Source organism: Myotis lucifugus, unplaced genomic scaffold (genome assembly GCF_000147115.1).
Source record: "Myotis lucifugus unplaced genomic scaffold, Myoluc2.0 scaffold_17, whole genome shotgun sequence".
Taxonomy (NCBI): domain Eukaryota; kingdom Metazoa; phylum Chordata; class Mammalia; order Chiroptera; family Vespertilionidae; genus Myotis; species Myotis lucifugus.
This window is the reverse complement of record NW_005871065.1, coordinates 131,130-149,871: the sequence shown is the minus strand read 5'-3', so window position 1 is coordinate 149,871 and position 18,742 is coordinate 131,130. Positions and strand designations below refer to the sequence as shown.

Below are 18,742 nucleotides of genomic sequence, written 5' to 3'. Positions count from 1 at the left end.
GCTCCTAAGACTTCATTTCCTTGGCTCCATTGCCAGTTGACTTCTGTTTAGGTTTGCCCAGTGGAGGCAGTGGTGGAAGACTGGCTGGCAGGAAGAAGAAGGTCAGGGTATTTTGATCCCTCCGTGTGCATCTCTATTGTTATCTACGTGCTCTTTGTCTCCCTGGACAACTCCTATTCTGCTATTCCCTCCCACTCAGCAGCCTCTGCTTGTTTCTAGTTCCCACCAGTTACACCCAGCTCCTAAACTCACTACATGATTGTGACCCAAGCATGTAATTAACTACAATTCCTGCACATACAAAAGGATTTGTGCACGCTTAGCACATTTTCCCTCTGCCTAGAATACTCAGCTGGCTTTTGTCAGAGAAATTCACATTCATCCTCAAAGACTCAGTTCAGGCTTTACCACCTCCTCTAATGCCACCCCATTGCCAACATGTGTTCCTTCAGACACCTATGCCTTCCTCTATCATACTAGGTGTACCGGTTAATAATGAGGATTTTTTTCAATAGATGGGGTTACACATATGTTGATATATATGCGATTTGATATGTATGCTATTTTGTTGCATTGACAAACAGAGTTCTGTATGTCAAAGGCAAATATTTAAGTGACCTAGATTGGAAAATACAGATTTGTAGAAAGAATGTCATGAAATAGAGACCGAGGCTCTATATTTGATAAGAACTTTGTGAGCCCTGGCCGGTTTGGCTCAGTGGATAGAGCACCAGCCTGCAGACTGAGGGGTCCCGGGTTTGATTCTGATCAAGGGCACATGCCCAGGTTATGGGTATGTAAGTTCTGCAAGTCAGTCACAAAAAGTCACCCTCATCAAGAAAGCTTCCTTGTTAAAGTTTTGAAAATGGAATTCCACATGATTTATTACCCAAATGCTCTTGAAAATGACTTTTATCCTGAGACATTGTTCCTTTTTGGTGAACTTTTGAACTATATTTTAGAAAAGAAATACCCAATCTTGATGGTATTCCACCTCCCAATGGAATGCATACATACATATGAAGCTTTTCTTAACTTATCCATCAAATGATTTTAAAAGTCCAAAAATTTATACTTTACATTGTAAAGATTATATGACAGTTGAAGAAAATAGAAAACAATGTTTCTCTTTAATGAACAACAGTGTGTCATCATAATGAGATATACCTATTAAAATGTCTAATAAAAAAGCAAAAAAAAAACCCCAGAGAATTACAAGTGTTTGCAAGGATGCAGAGAAATTGAAATCTTTGTGCACTATTGTAGAACTGTAAAATGGTATAATATAACAATTCCTCAAAAAATTAAAAATAGAATTTCCATATGATTCAGCAGTCCCACTTCTAGATTTATATCCAAAAGAATTGAAAGCAGGATCTCAAAGAGATATTTGCACTTTCGTGTTCATAGCAGCATTACTCAAAATAGCTAAGAAGTGGAAGCAAACCATATGTTATTGACAGTTGAATGCATAAAACATGTCTATATGTACAATGGAATATTATTCAGCCTTAAAAAGAAAGGGAATCTTGTCATACTAGGTGCTCACTGCATGAAATCATGCACCCTGAAAGGAGCTGTGGGCCGTGAGGCTGCGGTGGGCACAGGGGCAGGTCTTGGCCCATCCTCCATGCCCCCACCCAGCCCCTCCCGCCTTGCCCCCCCCCACCCTGTCTGCTGGCAGCTCCGCTCCGCTCCGCTGCTGCTGCTGCTCCCACATGCACCTTCAGTGAATGCAAGCAGCGGCTGCTGACCCCATCCCCTCTCAGGAGCAGGGGGAGGTGGGAGAAAGCCCCTCAGGGCCGATTGGGGCCAGCAGCCGCTGCTGCTGCTCACACCCGCTGATGGTGCCAAGCAATTGGGGCCAGCTCAGGGCACCAGTGGCAGCTCCAGTGCCGGCTGTGGGTGCGAGTGGGGCCATTGCCAGCTGTGGGTACGAGCAGGGCTGTCACCGGCAGCGGGTGCGAGCGGCAGCTCTGGCATGGGCAGCAGGTGCGAGCACTGGGTGGGACTGCAGCATGCAGGAGCAAAGAATTTTCAGTAACCACCAGAGGCTCACCCAATGACAGCCACCAATGCCCCGCCTTGGTCTGGAGTCCCCGCTCACCTGCTCCACCATCCCACCATGGCCGACACCCGCCATGTTCCATGCTCTGCCGCCTGCTGCAGAAGCCCACCATGTTCCTTGTGCTCCCCCTGGTATTCAGTGCACGTCATAGCGACCGGTCATTCTGTTGTTCGGTTGTTCCGCCGTTTGGTCTATTTGCATATTAGGGTTTTATAAATATAGATGTTATAACGTGGATGAACTTGGCTTTATGAGTATTAGCTCATCTGATGCAAAGAAAAGTGTAACATGGTACTATTATAAATTCCATTTTACAGAAGAAAAAGCCAAGGAACAGAGTTATTAAATGACTTGCCCAAGGTCATAGCACTAGTAGGAGCCAGAGCTGGGATTTGAGGCCAGGCGTTCTGACTTTGGAGTTCATATTCTTTTAGTCACTTGCTAAAATTATACTTTCCCATATGTTTTATAAAATATATTTTTATTGACTTCAGAGAGGAAGGGAGAGTGATAAAAAAAACAGATAGATAAAAACAATAAAAAATAAGTCAGATGGTCCATCTAGTTTAGAAGTTTGTCTCAGGTAATACTGAGCAAACATTTTTTTAAATTATATTTTAGAAATTCTTCTAATATTTTTAGCAATGCTATTGAAAAAAGATACTGTTATATATGTGTGAGAAAAATAGTTTACAATAACAATAGTTTACAACATAATAGCAACTGTTATGAAAATTAAAGTTTATAATCCTCCAAATTTTTATAGTCATGTCATCAATTATAGAGTAATTTTCTAATTGTATGTAGGCTGGGTGACAATAACTCAAATTAAATGCAAGGCCGCAGAAGTTTTTCATATGGATGCCTTGTTGACCCACTATTTTTGCAACACTGGGAAAAGCCATGGTAGATTTCATGTTGATCCTGCTTTTCCCCTGGACAGAGTCAGTTGTGGCCTGCTCTAGCTCTCATTACTGTGATGACGGGCTCTATCCAGATGCTAAATACTCGGGAGACACTCTACTACAGTGTTAAAGACTGACCACTTCCCCCAAAGAATGTAGCATTCCAAGAGAAAACAGCCCTCCGTCTGACACTAGTAAAATTGTGAAGGTGTGTGATAAGTTAGGCATTAAAATGAGAGGCCACAAATTCTTAAAAGTGCTCTGCCCCTCACAGTGAGTCCCTCCTCCTCTCTTTCCAACACAGAAACAGTCATATATTTTAAATAATGATAACAATAAAGCCTATAAATATACACTAGTAGAAACAACAAAATATTTTCAAATATAAAGTGTTACAATAAGTTATTATTGTACAGAAATTTTCATTTCTTTACATTCACAAAACAATAGATTTTAAAAGTACTATTTACTTGAATCAACTTCCTAAAGAAATACAAAATTTTTTAAATCTAAAATAATGAATTTTATTTATATAAAAAAACAAATGGTGTGGCTTGTTTTTCAAACAAATTTGACTATAAACTAAAAAAATTGTATTTCAAATCAAAAGTATGTAAAATATTGTTCTAAAATGACCAGTGCCTAAATTTTCTTTAAAAATGCAAAATAATTTGCTTTAGAAAAAAACAAATTATGATGTGTCAATTAAGATTTACTAAACAACAGATTTATTTTGCTAAAGCAATGTATAATTCCAAGTATTTTTTTCTCCTTTTTATTGTGGTATAACTTAAAGTATACAACCTAAGTATACATCTTGATATATTTTTAAGTTATAGCCATGATCCACCAACCAGATCAAGATAGAGAACCCTTAAAAGACAATGTTTCCTCCAATTTTAGGTATAGAAGTCCTCGGTAAGGGTAATGTTTAAAATGCACATTCCTAGGCCACACTCCAGAGGTTCAATATTGAAATGTCTGGATGGGTCCCTGAGACTGAGTATTATAAGCACTGCCATCTGGACAGACTCAACCCATAAAGGGAGCCTAACTGACTCATCACTCTGGATGTTCCATTACTCTCAAGATAATTGTATTGGAAAATCTAGGTGGTTTTCTTACTGAGGATGAATGTCTATGACATTTACTGTCCCTGAGTAACTTTAAGTTTTAGTGTTATTTTCTCCTTCCTTGAACCAGAGTTGCCTAAATGAAGTTTCCATCAGTTCACGGCAAAATGAAATGTATTTAAGGATTGCTGTTTATTGAGATTATACTTTCAGGATTTTGAAGTGCCCTTTATGTTATGAAATCACTCCACAGTAAGAATAGTTGGTGTTTTTAATTTAGAAAAATAAGGCTTAGTAGAAAGTCTCTGTTGTTCTCCTAATTTCAAAAATCTGGAATTTTTAAGTTAGAGCCATGATCCACCAACCAGATCAAGATAGAAAACCTTAAAAGACAATGTTTCCTTCAATTTTAGGGATGGAGTCTTCGCTGCGGATACTATTTAAAATGTAGATTCAGGTCTGTTCCTGGAATTTGATTGCCACCAGGTGAAGCAGAGTGCTACAGTCTGTACAGCTTAATGGTAGGGGGATTTTCGCTGCCAGAGCATGTCTAATTTGACTGAAAATTTTCTGCTGCTCCAAAAAATGACATTAGCATCTTTTCTCTCCTTAGGTAAGTACCACATCCTTTCTGTAGAAAACTTTCAAAGAACGGGGAGACATGAAACCACCAAACCATTGTTAATATACTGATTTATTTTTTCAGTGTTTTAATGCACAATTTTTTTAACAAGTCAAGAATATATATGAATATATATATATATATATATATATATATATATATATATATATATAAAACAACCATCTGATTCCCCAACCATTTGGGGAATTTAGAAAACAGAATGAGTTGGCACGACTTCTACTTTCTGGCATATTCAACAAGGTGCCATTGATAAAGAAAGGAACACTGGAGGATAGCCGGATCTTGATTTTGGATTCCTGGGAGACATGCAAGTGTAGATGTTACCAAAGCAGCTGAATCATCAGAAGCTCAGAAGTGGTGTCTGAGTCAGAGCGAGAAAGCTGATATTTTTCCTTTTAACACACCATGGCAGTAAATAAAATAGGGCATAACTAAGGTACCAGGAGCAGATAAAATGATTCAAACACACACACACACACACACACACACACACACACACACACACAACAGGTGAAAGCAAGAAGCAGTGAAAATGTTAATATTATCTACATGTACATCACTGTACATGATGTAGGGGCACAAAGGTGAATAAGATATGGCTCCTAGTGTACTGTCAATGGAGGAGACAGACACGTTAGTCAATCATATATATTTTACTTGGTTTATGACAAGAAGTACAAGATGCTGTGAGATCCCAGAGGAAGGCAGTTAAGTCTGGAAAGTTGAATAAGAATTAGAAGGAGAGCCCTAACTGGTTTGGCTCAGTGGATAGAGCGTTGGCCTACGGACTGAAGGGTCCCAGGTTCGATTCTGGTCAAGGGCATATATCTTGGTTGCGGGCACATCCCCGTAGGGAGTGTGCAGGAGGCAGCTGAATTGATGTTTCTCTCTCATCAATGTTTCTAACTCTTTATCCCTCTCCCTTCCTCTCTGTAAAAAATCAATAAAATATATTTTTAAAAAAGAATTAAAAGAAGAAAGGCATTTCAGGCAGAAGCAATAAGATGCACAAAAGCACTGAGTCTTGAAACAATATATATATGATCACAAGCAGTCCAGTAGTATTAATACGCAGGGTTTGAAGGTTAACCATCAGGAGGTCAGACAAAAGAGAGAGAAAGACCCCAATTATAGCGGGTCTTGCATGATCTGTCAAGGAAGGAGTTCAGGATTTATACCCTAGGAATAGGGGAGGGACGTGGCCATATTTGCAGATTAGGGAGATGACTTAAATCAATCATGGAGAGCTCGGGCAAAGCTGACCAGAGCAGAACTGGTTAGGAAAGAAATAAGTTGCTACGTGTAAAGGGAGTGTTGACAGGGATGAAAAGGGGCAACACATTTAATGAATATTTAGGTCCACCCCTTTGTTCAAAATGCCTGTGTGGAAAATCCTATTTTCTTAGTGCAAGGCTTTTCCCAGCTTTAAAGGCAGTTGACAGCGACTCAGGAGAGATGGAGGAAGCCCAGGTTTAAATGTATGAAGTCCTACAAAACAAAAGCAAAAATAAGCAAATCAACAACTACAAAAACACAGCAACTACTAATATATGGCGAAGCTAAAACGCCTGGGCAACATTTACTGCAAAGCTAGGGAACCCCAAAATACAAGTGGGTGGAGCCAAACCCCCAAGGGTCTGTGCAGGATGGGCAGGTGAGGACAGGTGGTCACCGCTCAGGTGTGGCAGGTGCGCTTGGCCCCCAAGACCGTGGGGGTGCTGCAGGCTCAGCAGCTGGTAGCACTCAGCCTGCGTGGGAGCAAGAGCTTTGTTCGCTCTCGCCCGGCGCTGCAGGGACTGGAGGAGCAGAGCCCCCCTGTAACTCCAAAACTGTGACCTGCTGGTGCTCCGAACTGGGATATGACCCCACACTGAGGAGGAGAAGCTGCGTGGGCAGTAAATCCCAGCAACACCTGTACAACTGGGACAAAGTAAAGGTTCAGGGGGTTGGAAACAGGACCAGGGAATCCCAGTGCACAAGCCACCAGGGTTTTGACCGCTACACATAAACAACAGAAGGAAAGCCTTTCTCCACCCACCTCCCTGCAAAAGTTCACAAGAAAAACTAATTTGCATAGAAACGAGCACAAGGAGAGTGTCGAGGGAAAATCCCACACAAAATTATAATTTTTTTTTTTTAAAGGAGCAAACTAACATCACTACAGACAAGGAAAGCAGGCCAGTAAGATGTGCCCACAACACGGCTCCAAACTGTAATCTACCATTTCAAAACAAGCCTAAAAGACATGAAGAAAATGAAGCAAGACATGAAAGAACATCATAAATCAGAGCTAGAAAAGCTCAGCATTGACATGACAGAACTCAGAAAAGAATTAGAAATACAGTAAAGGGAAAAAAATCAGTTCTGAAACAAAGACGAAACCAAAGGGATATAAGGGCAAATGAACACAACAATGCCTTAAAAGACACAGAAAGGGAAAAAGAGGATTTTTTTTCATTTATAAAAGAAATTATTTTAAACTTCAAACAGAAAAGAATGAGAAAGAGCAGCAAGTACATAGATCTTTGCCAGCTGCTACAGACAGGACCTCCGCTTTTTACTTGTTGCTGCTTTACCAGTCTTTCTTTTAGGCATCGCTGTATCTTGTGGTCCTACTCAGTTTTTGTCACATGATAGGTACAGAATACTTTAGTTCAAGCATGTCAAGCTCAAAGGCTAACACGGGCCAAATAAACAAGGTTTAAGTCTATGTGGGGCGCAAAATGCAAAAGCTTCAATTTTCATAAAAATGTAGGTTTATTTTGATAGAGACATGCTGAATACAGAGGGCTGAAATAAATGACTTATCATTAACATAAAATCATAAAACATTTTAATAAAAATTAATATTTTTTCTTGAACATTAACTTACCAGACACTGAATAACTGCACAAATTAATAAGTGTAACGCAAATAAACCTATTTTTCTAATTCTCCGAAAGTGAAACATTTCCTGTTGCGCACACCATACAAGTCAGTCCAAGACTAATGACGTGGCAATCGGCTGCTAAAATATTCGCTGCTAGTATTAGTGGAGAGAAATGGTGCGCCTACACATAAGGCACATAAGGGAAATGAATGCAACACGATTATAGTAATCAGTCATTAGCAAACGTTGTAGTTCGTAATTAATAATTATGTATAACAGGATATTGTAAAAAGTAAGTTACAAAATATTTATTAAAAGGTTTCTTACATACCATTATATTGGCTGGGCTCCATAAATATTCATTATGGGCCGCGAGTTTGACATGCTTGCTTTAGTTGAATAAATGGTGTTTGGCTCCCTCATTTCCTACCTTCAGGACTCAGAGAAGCCTTCAAAGATAAGAATACCACACAATAAAAGATAAGAATACCACACAATAAAAGATAAGAATACCACTAAGCCAGTTCCCTTTTTTCCCTGGCATTGAGTTAATTTTCCATTGCCACTTAGGAGGATAAAAAGTGGAGAGCGCCCTTTCAGAGACCAAATACCAGGAGTCATATTCTTTCCTTTTTCAATAGTTCTACCTCCCCCTGTGCCTACTGTATCCTGGTAAATTAGTTTTTTTTCTATCATGTGGAAATTTTCAGGACACAAACATATTTTTCCCCCTAAATCACATATATTCATTCATCCAAAGCAAATAGTTATTATGCAACAAATAGTTATTGGGCAGTAATGAACAAGACCACAGATTAGGTTCCTGCCTTCACAGAATTACCTTAAGGAGAGAAGATTGTAAACCGGTAAACATATAAATAAGATCATTATAGACTGTGATAAGCACTGGGAGGGAAATAAACAAGGTAATGAAATGAGGGAAGCTATTCTAGATAACAAGATCAGGGAAGACTTCTCTAACCATACCCCATAGTTTCATATCATCCGGTTAGTTTGATAATGTTAAAATTCTCACGTGACTTTCCATGAATCCCAGTTGTTATTCTTCTTTGGGGATACCTACAGCCTTTTTTCAATTTTCTTTATTTCCTCCAAAAGGTAGGTACATGGGTATAGAATAAATACACCCCATTCCTGACCTTGTAGAAGTCATAGTTTAGTGGGAGACACAGACATGTAAACAGATAAGTAAAAATAATAGGACAAAGGTTATGCCATAGGATGAACACTGTTACTCTTTTTCCTAGTTAACTCTTCTGCCTTGGGCCTCTGGCGTCCCTGGAAAATCCTGTTTGCCTATTTGGATTCCTGGCTGAAATTCTGCCTGGCTCCCTACATCATCTCAATATTTACTTGTTCTTTGTTGACTAGATCAAAAGAAACTTGATTTGCATACAATACTAGCTTCATTCCCTCATATCCAGTAGATCCTAGCATTGACTTGAGGTCATAACTTATGGTAACATGGAAATTTTACTTTAAAATGCCTTCATTAAAGAGCCCACATTTTTTGCATCAACATTTTCAAGTAAGTGCTAAATAAGATTTTTAGCCAGATAATTGAAGCTGGTTGCTATGACACAAGAGATTGTGTTCAAATGATAACTGTCATTGTTAGAAGTCTGTAGTGCATTTCAGTATCACTGTATTTCTACCAGTATGTTAACTAACCACATTGGTCTGGTAATCAGGCAGTGTTTACTTGGACTGCAGGAATTTTTAAAGACAGATAACACAGACACAGAATATTATATAAAAGACACAGAATTAGAAGTATTTGAACAGATATGTAGGTATTTTATGTTCTGAGGTGGCAAGTTGTTTATATGAGCATGTCACCTCTTAGATTCATCACAATTCTTTCAGATTCCCCTCAGATACTCCCAAATTCTGGGAATTGCTATTTTCTCCAAAAAAAAAAAAAAATGGGGATTCCACATTCCAGGTCCTGGTGTTGGGGACTGGTGAGAAAGAGCAGTGATGGATCCCTCTGTCCAACATCCTTCACTTTGCATACCACAAGGTCCCAGAATGGAGTAGAATCAGCTGTCAATCCCAGCTTTATATGAGGTGATAAGTGAAGAAAGAAGGGGATTTAAGTCTTCTGAAGGCGCCTTCTCTCTGTGATTCTTTCATGAGATGACAGCATGACTGAGGCTTCTGGAAATTCTCACACAGGCACGAGGTGGCGTTCCAATAAGATCCCTTCAGAGCGAGACCACAGGGTCAGGAAAAAGTCACCTAACTCTCCAAGAAGCAATAATTATTTTTTTGGGAAAAAGTTAGCAAACACCTAGCTCTAAGAATTGTCTGTGCTTTCCGTGTAACTAAAGGTCTCTGCTAATGCCTCCAGCACATCTCTATCATGGCACTTACTCCACTGCACTAAGATTGGTTTATGGATCTGTCCCTTTTGCCTAACCATGAGTTCTTTTATGTACGAAAAGCATTTTAGTTGTTTTCTTAACCTCAGAATCTAGCACTGTGTCTAGCACAGAATAGGGACCGAATAAATGTGCATTGAATAAACAAACTGGATCTATAACTAAAGAAGGCAGACATATTAAAATGCAATAGGCATCTCCATGCGGTATATAAAAAGAGTGACTGGATTAAAAATAATGTTATTTAGAAATATTTCAAAGAGCTAATCAGACATGAGCATCTAAAAATGTATCCACTATAGTCCGGCTAGCGTGGCTCAGCGGTTAAGTGTTGACCCAGGAACCAAGAGGTCTCCAGTTTGATGCCAGGTCAGGGCACATGCCTGGGTTGCAGCTTGATCCCCAGTAGGGGGGAGTGCAGGAGGCAGCTGATTCATGATATTCCTGTCTCATTGATGTTTCTATCTCGCTATACCTCTCCCTTCCTCTCTCTCTTTCTGTAAACATCAATTAAAAATTATTTTAAAAATAAAAAATGTATCCACTACAATAGACTATTACAAAATATGGATGAATTTCTCTCAAGGATGTGTAGGTCTGGACATCCAGGTTCTATGCATATTTATTCATTTCTACGGCATTTCTTGAGTACTTTTTATGTGCTAGGAATTAAGATAGGAATTGGATCTATAACAGATATTTATAGTCATTCTACTCAATATGTTTAGTCTAGTAGGAGGAAACATGTTTTTAAAAATGGGCTCAAACATTAAGGCCCTGAGATAAGTTTGTTGCCAGCAGAGTGGAGCAGGAGGGAGTGATTACTTCAGATATGCTCTGCTAATGGGAAACACAGAATAGGGATGATGATGCTTGGTCTGGGCCTTAAAAAGTGAAGAGGTGGTCAACAGGGTGGGCGGGGTATAAGGGCATTTTAGACTGACAGAGCTGCTGGAGAACAAGGCACGAAACCATGAGCTTGGTGACCTGTGTAAGCAGAGCTCAGCGTGGAAGAAGTGTAGGATTCTGGATAGATAAAGTCCTAAAGAACTTTATAGAGTATGCTAAGAAGTTTTTGCTTTATACCACATGAAATAGGAAGTTCAAAGTACAATAGTTTGCTAGGGCTGCCATAACAAAGTATAGCAGATCTGGTGGATTAAAACAACAGAATTTTATTTTTTCACAATTCTGGAGGCTAGAAGTCCAAGATCAAGGTGTTCACAGGGTTGTTTCTCCTTGGCTTGTACATGACCATCTTCTCCTTGTGTCTTCACATGGTCTTTCCTCTGTATATGTTTATATCCTAATGTTTTCTTATTATTAGGACACCAATCATATTGGACAAAAGCCCATTGAATGACCTCCTTTTAACTTAATTACCTCTTAAAAGACCCTACCTCCCAATACAGTTACATTCTAAGGTTCTGGGGGTCAGGAACTTCAACATCTGAATTCCGGGAGTGGGGCATAATTCAACTCATAACAGTGTTAGATGTACATTTCAGATCACCCAGGCAGCAGGGGAGAGGACAGGCAGACAGGTGCAGAACCCGGGACAGGGAGATCCTTTGAAGACTACCACAGTTGTGTATGTGACAAATGATCAGAGCCTGGACTAAAAACACAGAGCAGTAGATAAAAAGGAGATGTTAAGAGAATCACCTTAAAAACTGGCCTGCAGGGTAGAATTCAAACTTCTCAGCAGAGTCCACAGCACCCTTAACTATAGACCGTATGTGCAGACTCATGCCTTGCCATTTGACATCACACATGCTACCCTCTAGGCACAAAGGCCTTCTCAGAGCCTTCAGTGACTATGCCTTTTCTCAGGGCTAAGCCTGTGTACCTGCTCTTCTCTCTGATTAAAACATTCTTTGCCCTTTTCTTAGGCAACATCTATTCAGCTCCAACTTTCTCTGGTAGCAAGTCACTTCCTTCCCTAAACCCCAGGAGCACTCTGTGCATAGACTCTCTCGCATTGGGCTATGAATTAGTTTACATTTTACATGCTTGCTACCCCCACGAAACTGTAATCTCCTTGTGGGCTGGGATTCATTTTCTTTCTTTGTTTCCCCAGAGCCTGAGATGTTGATCAGCGAATGGAAAGCATTCAATAATACTTGAGGAATACTAGTATATGAGAATCAAAGTCTTCACCTTGCTCCTACCTAGATACTACCAGGTGAGCCCTTGCCTGTCTTTCCAATGTAATCTCTCTTTTAAACTAAAACACTAGGAAGAGCCTAAGCAAAAAGTCAGATTTTCCACATTTGGGGCTAGATTTCTCTTATAAAAAGAAACAAGATATTTTCACAAACCAGCAAGGAAAATTCCAGACGAAAAGCCAGGCAAATCAGCAGAGTTTCCAATCTGTCACCACTTTAAACCATCTTGTAAATCACTTCCAGTTTAATTTTAAAGGACAAAACACCACTGTCTTCATGTCTTTTTCTTTTTTAAGAACTCAATGAGAGGCTCTCATTGCTTATCTGATCAAATCCCAGTTTTCCAGTCTGGTTTTGAAGACCTTCCACAGCCTGGCTGCGTTTCATCTATACAATCCACTATCAATGCAACTGTCAGAAACACAGACTGAACCATTCACTCTTGTACTCAAAAATACTTTAAGGTTCCTCAGGACCTGAGCTAAATTTCAAATTCCTCACATAGGCATTTTAGTATTTGGTGCTGGCCTTTCTTTTCTGATATATTCTCCCTGACAGTCTTCAATCTTCAGCTAACTTCCCAAGTTGTCTTTCTCAAATATTTCTTACACTTTCCTGATTTTCTGTCTCTACAGTGTGCAGATTGTTCCTGAACCACCTGCACGACTCTCTTCCATATCTGTGGTAAAAGTCAGCAGTCCCAATACAAAAAACATCCAATCTGCAAGCTTCCTCCATTTTTTCTATCCTCTTGAGAATGAATCTGTTTGAGGCCAGTCTGATTGGAACCCATGCTCTTCCTGTATCCCCTATCTCATATTGTATCTTTCCATTACAGTTACTTAAATACATATTGTATCATGTCTATCAGCATACACACATATTTTAAGACACTCTCCCCAGACTTCATATCTATCACTACATTTCACTGTTTCCCTTTTTTGTAAAATTCTTCAAAAGATCTATTTATATATATTATTTCACTTCCTTTCCTCCCATCTTTTTTTTTAAATATAGTTTATTGGTTTTTTACATAGAGGAAGGGATAGGGATAGAGAGTCAGAAACATCGATGAGAAAGAAACATCGATCAGCTGTCTCCTGCACACTCCCCACTGGGTATGCGCCCGCAACCAAGGTACATGCCCTTGACCGGAATCGAACCCGGGACCCTTGAGTCCGCAGGCCGACGCTCTATCCACTGAGCCAAACCGGTTAGGGCATCCTCTCATCTTTTAAGCTCACTCCAAGCAGACTTTCATCTACCATTCACTGAAACTGTTCTTATCAAAGTCAACAATAAACTGAGTATTTTAAAGCTGATAGGCATCTTGAACTAACAGCACCATCTGGCATGGTTCATTGCTTCTTGCTGCTTAGACCACTTTCCTCCTTTGGTGTCTAGGACACCACTTTCTCTTGCTCCTCCTCTTCTCTCCTCCATCTACTGGCCAGTCTTTCTCTGGCTTCCTCACTTGGTCTGAACTGTTCCTATCTCTACAAACTGAAGTGCCTGAGATTTAGCCCTGCTCATCTCTTTTCCCAGCACATTTACACTCTGATCTCATCTAGTCCCATGGGTATAAATTTCATCAATACATTGACAAGATCTAATTTTCTATCTCCAGTTCTTACCTTTTTCTTGAATTCCAGATTCATATGCATCACTGCCAAATCAATATCTCCACTTAGATGTCTAATAGGCATCCCAAACATACTATGTCCAAAACTAAACTCTTGATTTCTCTCCTCTCTAAAACATATATCTATCACATCCTTCCTCTTCTTAGCAAATGGCCTCTCAGTTCATCTACACCTTAGAATCATCTTTGACTCTTCTCTTTCTCATCTAATTCATTAGCAAATTTTGCTAGCTCTTTACTCAAAATACACTCAGAATTTCACTACTGTCCACAACTCTTTCACTACTACCACTAAGCCACCATCATCTCTTGCTTGAATTATTTCAATAGTCTATTAACTGATATCTGTTAATGCTTATTCCCCAACCCCCTACCCTCAATTCCTTAAAGTGGTCTTTTAAAAACATAACTTTGATTATGTGACTTCTCTGCCCCAAATCCACCAATAGCTACCCACCTCATTTGGAATACAAGGCAAAGTCCTTACCATGACCTACAAAGCATTACATTATCTGGTCCACCACTCTCTCACATCTTCTACCACACTTCCTCTTGTTCAATCAGCTCTTGAATTTCTAAACTCCTTGCTATTCCATCAACTTTTGCTTCAGCACCTTTACACTTAATGTTGCTTCACCTGGGAATTTTACTCCTCTAGAAAGCCATAGGCTCCCTCACTTTCTTAAGGTCTCTTCAAATTCTACCTTATCAGAGAGGCCTTCCCTGACCACTTTATTTTTTTTAATATATTTTATTGATTTTTTACAGAGAGGAAGGGAGAGGAATAGAGAGTTAGAAACATCAATGAGAGAGAAACATCTATCAGCTGCCTCCTACACACCCCCCACCGGGGACGTGCCCGCAACCAAGGTAAATGCCCTTGACCGGAATCAAACCTGGGACCCTTCAGTCTACAGGCCGACGCTCTATCCACTGAGCCAAACCGGTTAGGGCATATAAATTATATATATATAGGGTGTCCCAAAATTCATGCAAGATTTGAATTTTGCGTGAGCATTAACAACAATAACAACAAAAAATAAAAGCCTAATTTTACTTGGTTTATTGAATCAGATTCTAATATCTGTTGCCCTTTGATTTCAATCCCTTCAATTTGATAAGCATTACCAAGTACCAATTATGGCCCAGGAGCAGGGACAATGAAGACCAATGAAGACTACGGCTTTGCGTATGTGCCAGCAAAGCCGTGGAGGCCTATTACCCAATGTGCTATTCCATACATAACCCTGTACTGTATACTTTATGAATCAATAAAAAATTTACAATTTTTAATTATAAACCTGTGTTTTCTATCAAAATTACTTCTTGCGTGAATTTTGGGACACCTTATATTAAATTCCCCACAATTCTCTAATTTTTAACTTGCATATTGGTCTTCATAGCACTTATCACCACCTAACAAAGTATAAATTTGTTCATATGTTTAAATCTGTCTTCTTCCACTTGAATATAAGTTTCTTTTCTTTACTGGTGAATTACCAGGACCTAGAACAGTGCTTAGCACATTGTAAGAATTCAACTTATATAGAATGAATGAGTAATTGTCACTTTCTGTAGCCAGGGACTAGCTCTGAGTGATAATATATTACCATTTATATCTAGCTTAGTACTTTTCATATGATAAAAGTAAAAAATATTTGTCAAATTAAATTACATCTTATTTCTCTTTGATTTTTTAAAGATGGCTCTCTGATCCTTTTTGGCAAGTTTCCACACTTTGACCTGCTTCCCTCCTTCCTCTGTCATAGGTCACTTTTACTGGAAGCCTCAGTTCTTGCTAGTTCTCTCTTTAACTCCCTCTTTTCCTATCTATATTACATTACAACTTTATTCCCTGGGATTCCAGAAAATTTGAGATTACAAATGACATTTCACAGTTCTTAGATACTATAAAGACTATTCCCCACAGTGTAGCAGCCTATACTATCATGTATTTTCTGCTTCATGGGAATTCAGCCTTGCTCTCCTAACAATATGTAAATGGCACAGAATTGTTGGCACAATGGAGAGATCATACCATACTCTCAAATCCTTGAAAACATCGTGTTCAAGTTTACAAGCTTGGTAAGTAGTAACAACTATATCAAGTATTTCCATTTTCATACTATACATCACCTCTTAGTATCTAATAAGGATCTTATTCTGTCTCAAATAGAATTCCTGATATTTGCCTGATATTAGCACCCATACATACTCCTTTGCCATTCTTCTCCCACCCCCTCCATATTTTAGTCACCAGTAGATATCCGCTTCTTAAGTCCAAATTCCAGGAATTGTTTTTAAATTTAAACTTTTATTCTGGAATAGCAGATTCACGTGCAATTGTAAGAAACAATACAGAGAAATCTTGTGTACCCTTTCATCCAGTGGTAACATCTTGCAAAATTATAGTACAGTCTGGGAGTTCCTCTAGGAATTAGTCATAGACTTACTATATAACCCAGCAATTCCACCTTTGGGTATATACCCAAGAGAATTGAAAACATACGTCCACATAAAAATGTGTACATGAATGTTTGCAGCAGCATTATTCTTAGTAGCCAAAAGGTAAAAACAACCCAAGTGTTCATCAATGAATGAGTGGGTAAACAATATCCATAAAATGGAATATTATTTGGCCATAAAAAAGGAGTGAAGTGCTGATACATACTGCAACTTGGATGAACCTTGATCACATTAGCTAAGTAAACAAAGACAGACAGACCGGCCAGTGTTGCTCAGTGGTTGAGCGTCAACCTATGAACCAGGAGGTCACGATTCCTGGTCAGGGCACATGCCCGGGTTTTGGGCTCAATCCCAAGTAGGGGACCTGCGGGAGGCAGCTAATCAATGATTCTCTCTCACCATTGATGTTTCTATCTCTCTCTCCCTCTCCCTTCCTCTCTGAAGTCAATCGAAAAATATTTTTTAAAAAGTCAGGCACAAAAGGCCATATTTTATATGATTCCACTCACATGAAAGTCCTGAATAGAAAAATCTACCAAGACCAAAAGTAGATTAGTGGTTGCTTAGGATTGAGGGAGAGTGAGCAAAAGGAAGAGATGGAGAAGATGAAGTTACAGAGGTAATGGGTCCAGGTGAACTAGGGCTTTTTAGGCCATTATTAGACATATCTTTTACTCTCAGTGAGATAATAAGGCTTGGAAGGTTTGGAAGGTTTTGAGCACAATTTGATTTTTTTTTAAAGAATAGTTTATTGATTTTTTAGAAAGAGAGGAAGGAAGGAGAGAGAAAGAGAGAGAGAAAGAGAGAGAGAGAGAGAGAGAGAGAGAAACATCTGGAAATTCAACCAGCAATCAACTGAGCCACAGTGTCCAGGGCCACAATTTGAGATTTAAAAGTCACTCTGGCCCTGGCCTATGAACCAGGAGTTCAGGGTTCAATTCCTGGTCAGGGCACATGCTTGGGTTGCGGGCTCAATCCCCAGTAGGAGGCAGGCAGGAGGCAGCCAATCAATGATTTTCTCTCATCATTGATGTTTTTATCTCTCTCTCCTCTCTGAAATAAATTTAAAAAATATATATATTTTAAAAAGTTACTCTTGCTGCTGTATGGAGAATAAACCATAGGAGGAAATAAAGGGAAGCAAAGTGATTAGTGAAGAGGCCATTCCAAAAATCAAAGCAAGAGATGATGATGGGTTTAGACCAGTGATGGCGAACCTTTTGAGCTCGGCGTGTCAGCATTTTGAAAAACCCTAACTTAACTCTGGTGCCGTGTCACATATAGAAATTTTTTGATATTTGCAACCATAGTAAAACAAAGACTTCTATTTTTGATATTTATTTTATATATTTAAATGCCATTTAACAAAGAAAAATCAACCAAAAAAATGAGTTCGCGTGTCACAGATGACACGTGTCATAGGTTTGCCATCACTGGTTTAGACTAAGGATTAACTTTGGAGGTGGTTTGAATTGATTGGATCTGGATATGCTTTAAAGGTGAGAACCAAAGGATTTGTTGGATTCCATGTGGAGAGTGTAAGAGAAAAAGTCAAGGATGACTTCGAGGTTTTGGGTCTGGGCACCGGGACAGAGAGAATTGACATTCACTGAGTTGGAGGAGTGCAAAAGGAACAGGTTTTGTTGAGCTAAATGGGGAGGTTTTGGTTTGGGTATGTTAATGTTGAGATGTTAAGTAGGCAGTTGGTTATATGTGGGTCCATGGTTAACTAACAGTCTGTGTTGGGGCTATACTTTGAGAGCTGTCAATGTGTACATTTCATTTAGAGCCATTTGGGTGAATGCTATTAGGGCCTAGATAGGTACGAGGTACGATCCTAAGGCACTCCACAATGAAGAGGCCTGAAAGATGAGAAGGAACTAGCAAAGGAGACTTCAGGGCACTTAGAATAATAAAAAAAAAAACCCACGGTCCTTACCTTAATCATGACCTGGCCCTTCTCACCATCTTTAACCTCACTCTTCACTCGCACAGGACATTCGTTTTTGAAACACACCAAGTCCTTTCCTGTCTCATGGCCTTTGTTTTTGCTGTGCCTTCCATGAGGCATGTTTTTACCCCGGCTCGAATTTGGGTCACTTCCTTGTCTTACCACCACTCTCAGGTAAACTGTTACCTTGAGTTTTCTCTAACCACTTTCATTCCCTCCCGAGTTTTCTCTAACTACCCCTCATTAGAAGGGCCCAACCCGACCATCCCCGCTAAGTTATGGCTCTTCCTATAATCTGACATTCGTACTTGTTTTCTATCTAGAAACAATTTAACCAACGCTTACAAAGCGGTTACCATCTGCCAAATGAAAGCCCATATTCCTCCTTGCCTGTGGCTTTCTGGAGAGCGGGGTCCTCGTTATCTTGTCCCCTGCCCCCTCACAGTGCAATCTGCATTGCTTCAGCAATTCTGAGGCTTCAGCATTGATGAACGGAATGGATCGTAGGGCACTGACAGCATTTCAAACAGACAGAACTTGCCGCCGATCCGC

General features: G+C 39.6%; 1 long non-coding RNA gene across 1 annotated transcript; it reads right to left on the bottom strand.

Moving 5' to 3' along the window:
* Positions 1 to 4,838: 4,838 nt before the first annotated feature.
* LOC111825208 lies at positions 4,839 to 18,724 on the bottom strand. Its single transcript, XR_002828345.1, has 3 exons — positions 18,179 to 18,724; positions 7,890 to 8,007; positions 4,839 to 6,177 (listed from the first exon to the last, which is right to left on the bottom strand). It is a non-coding gene; the product is annotated as an uncharacterized LOC111825208 (long non-coding RNA).
* Between the last annotated feature and the right edge of the window lie 18 nt (positions 18,725 to 18,742).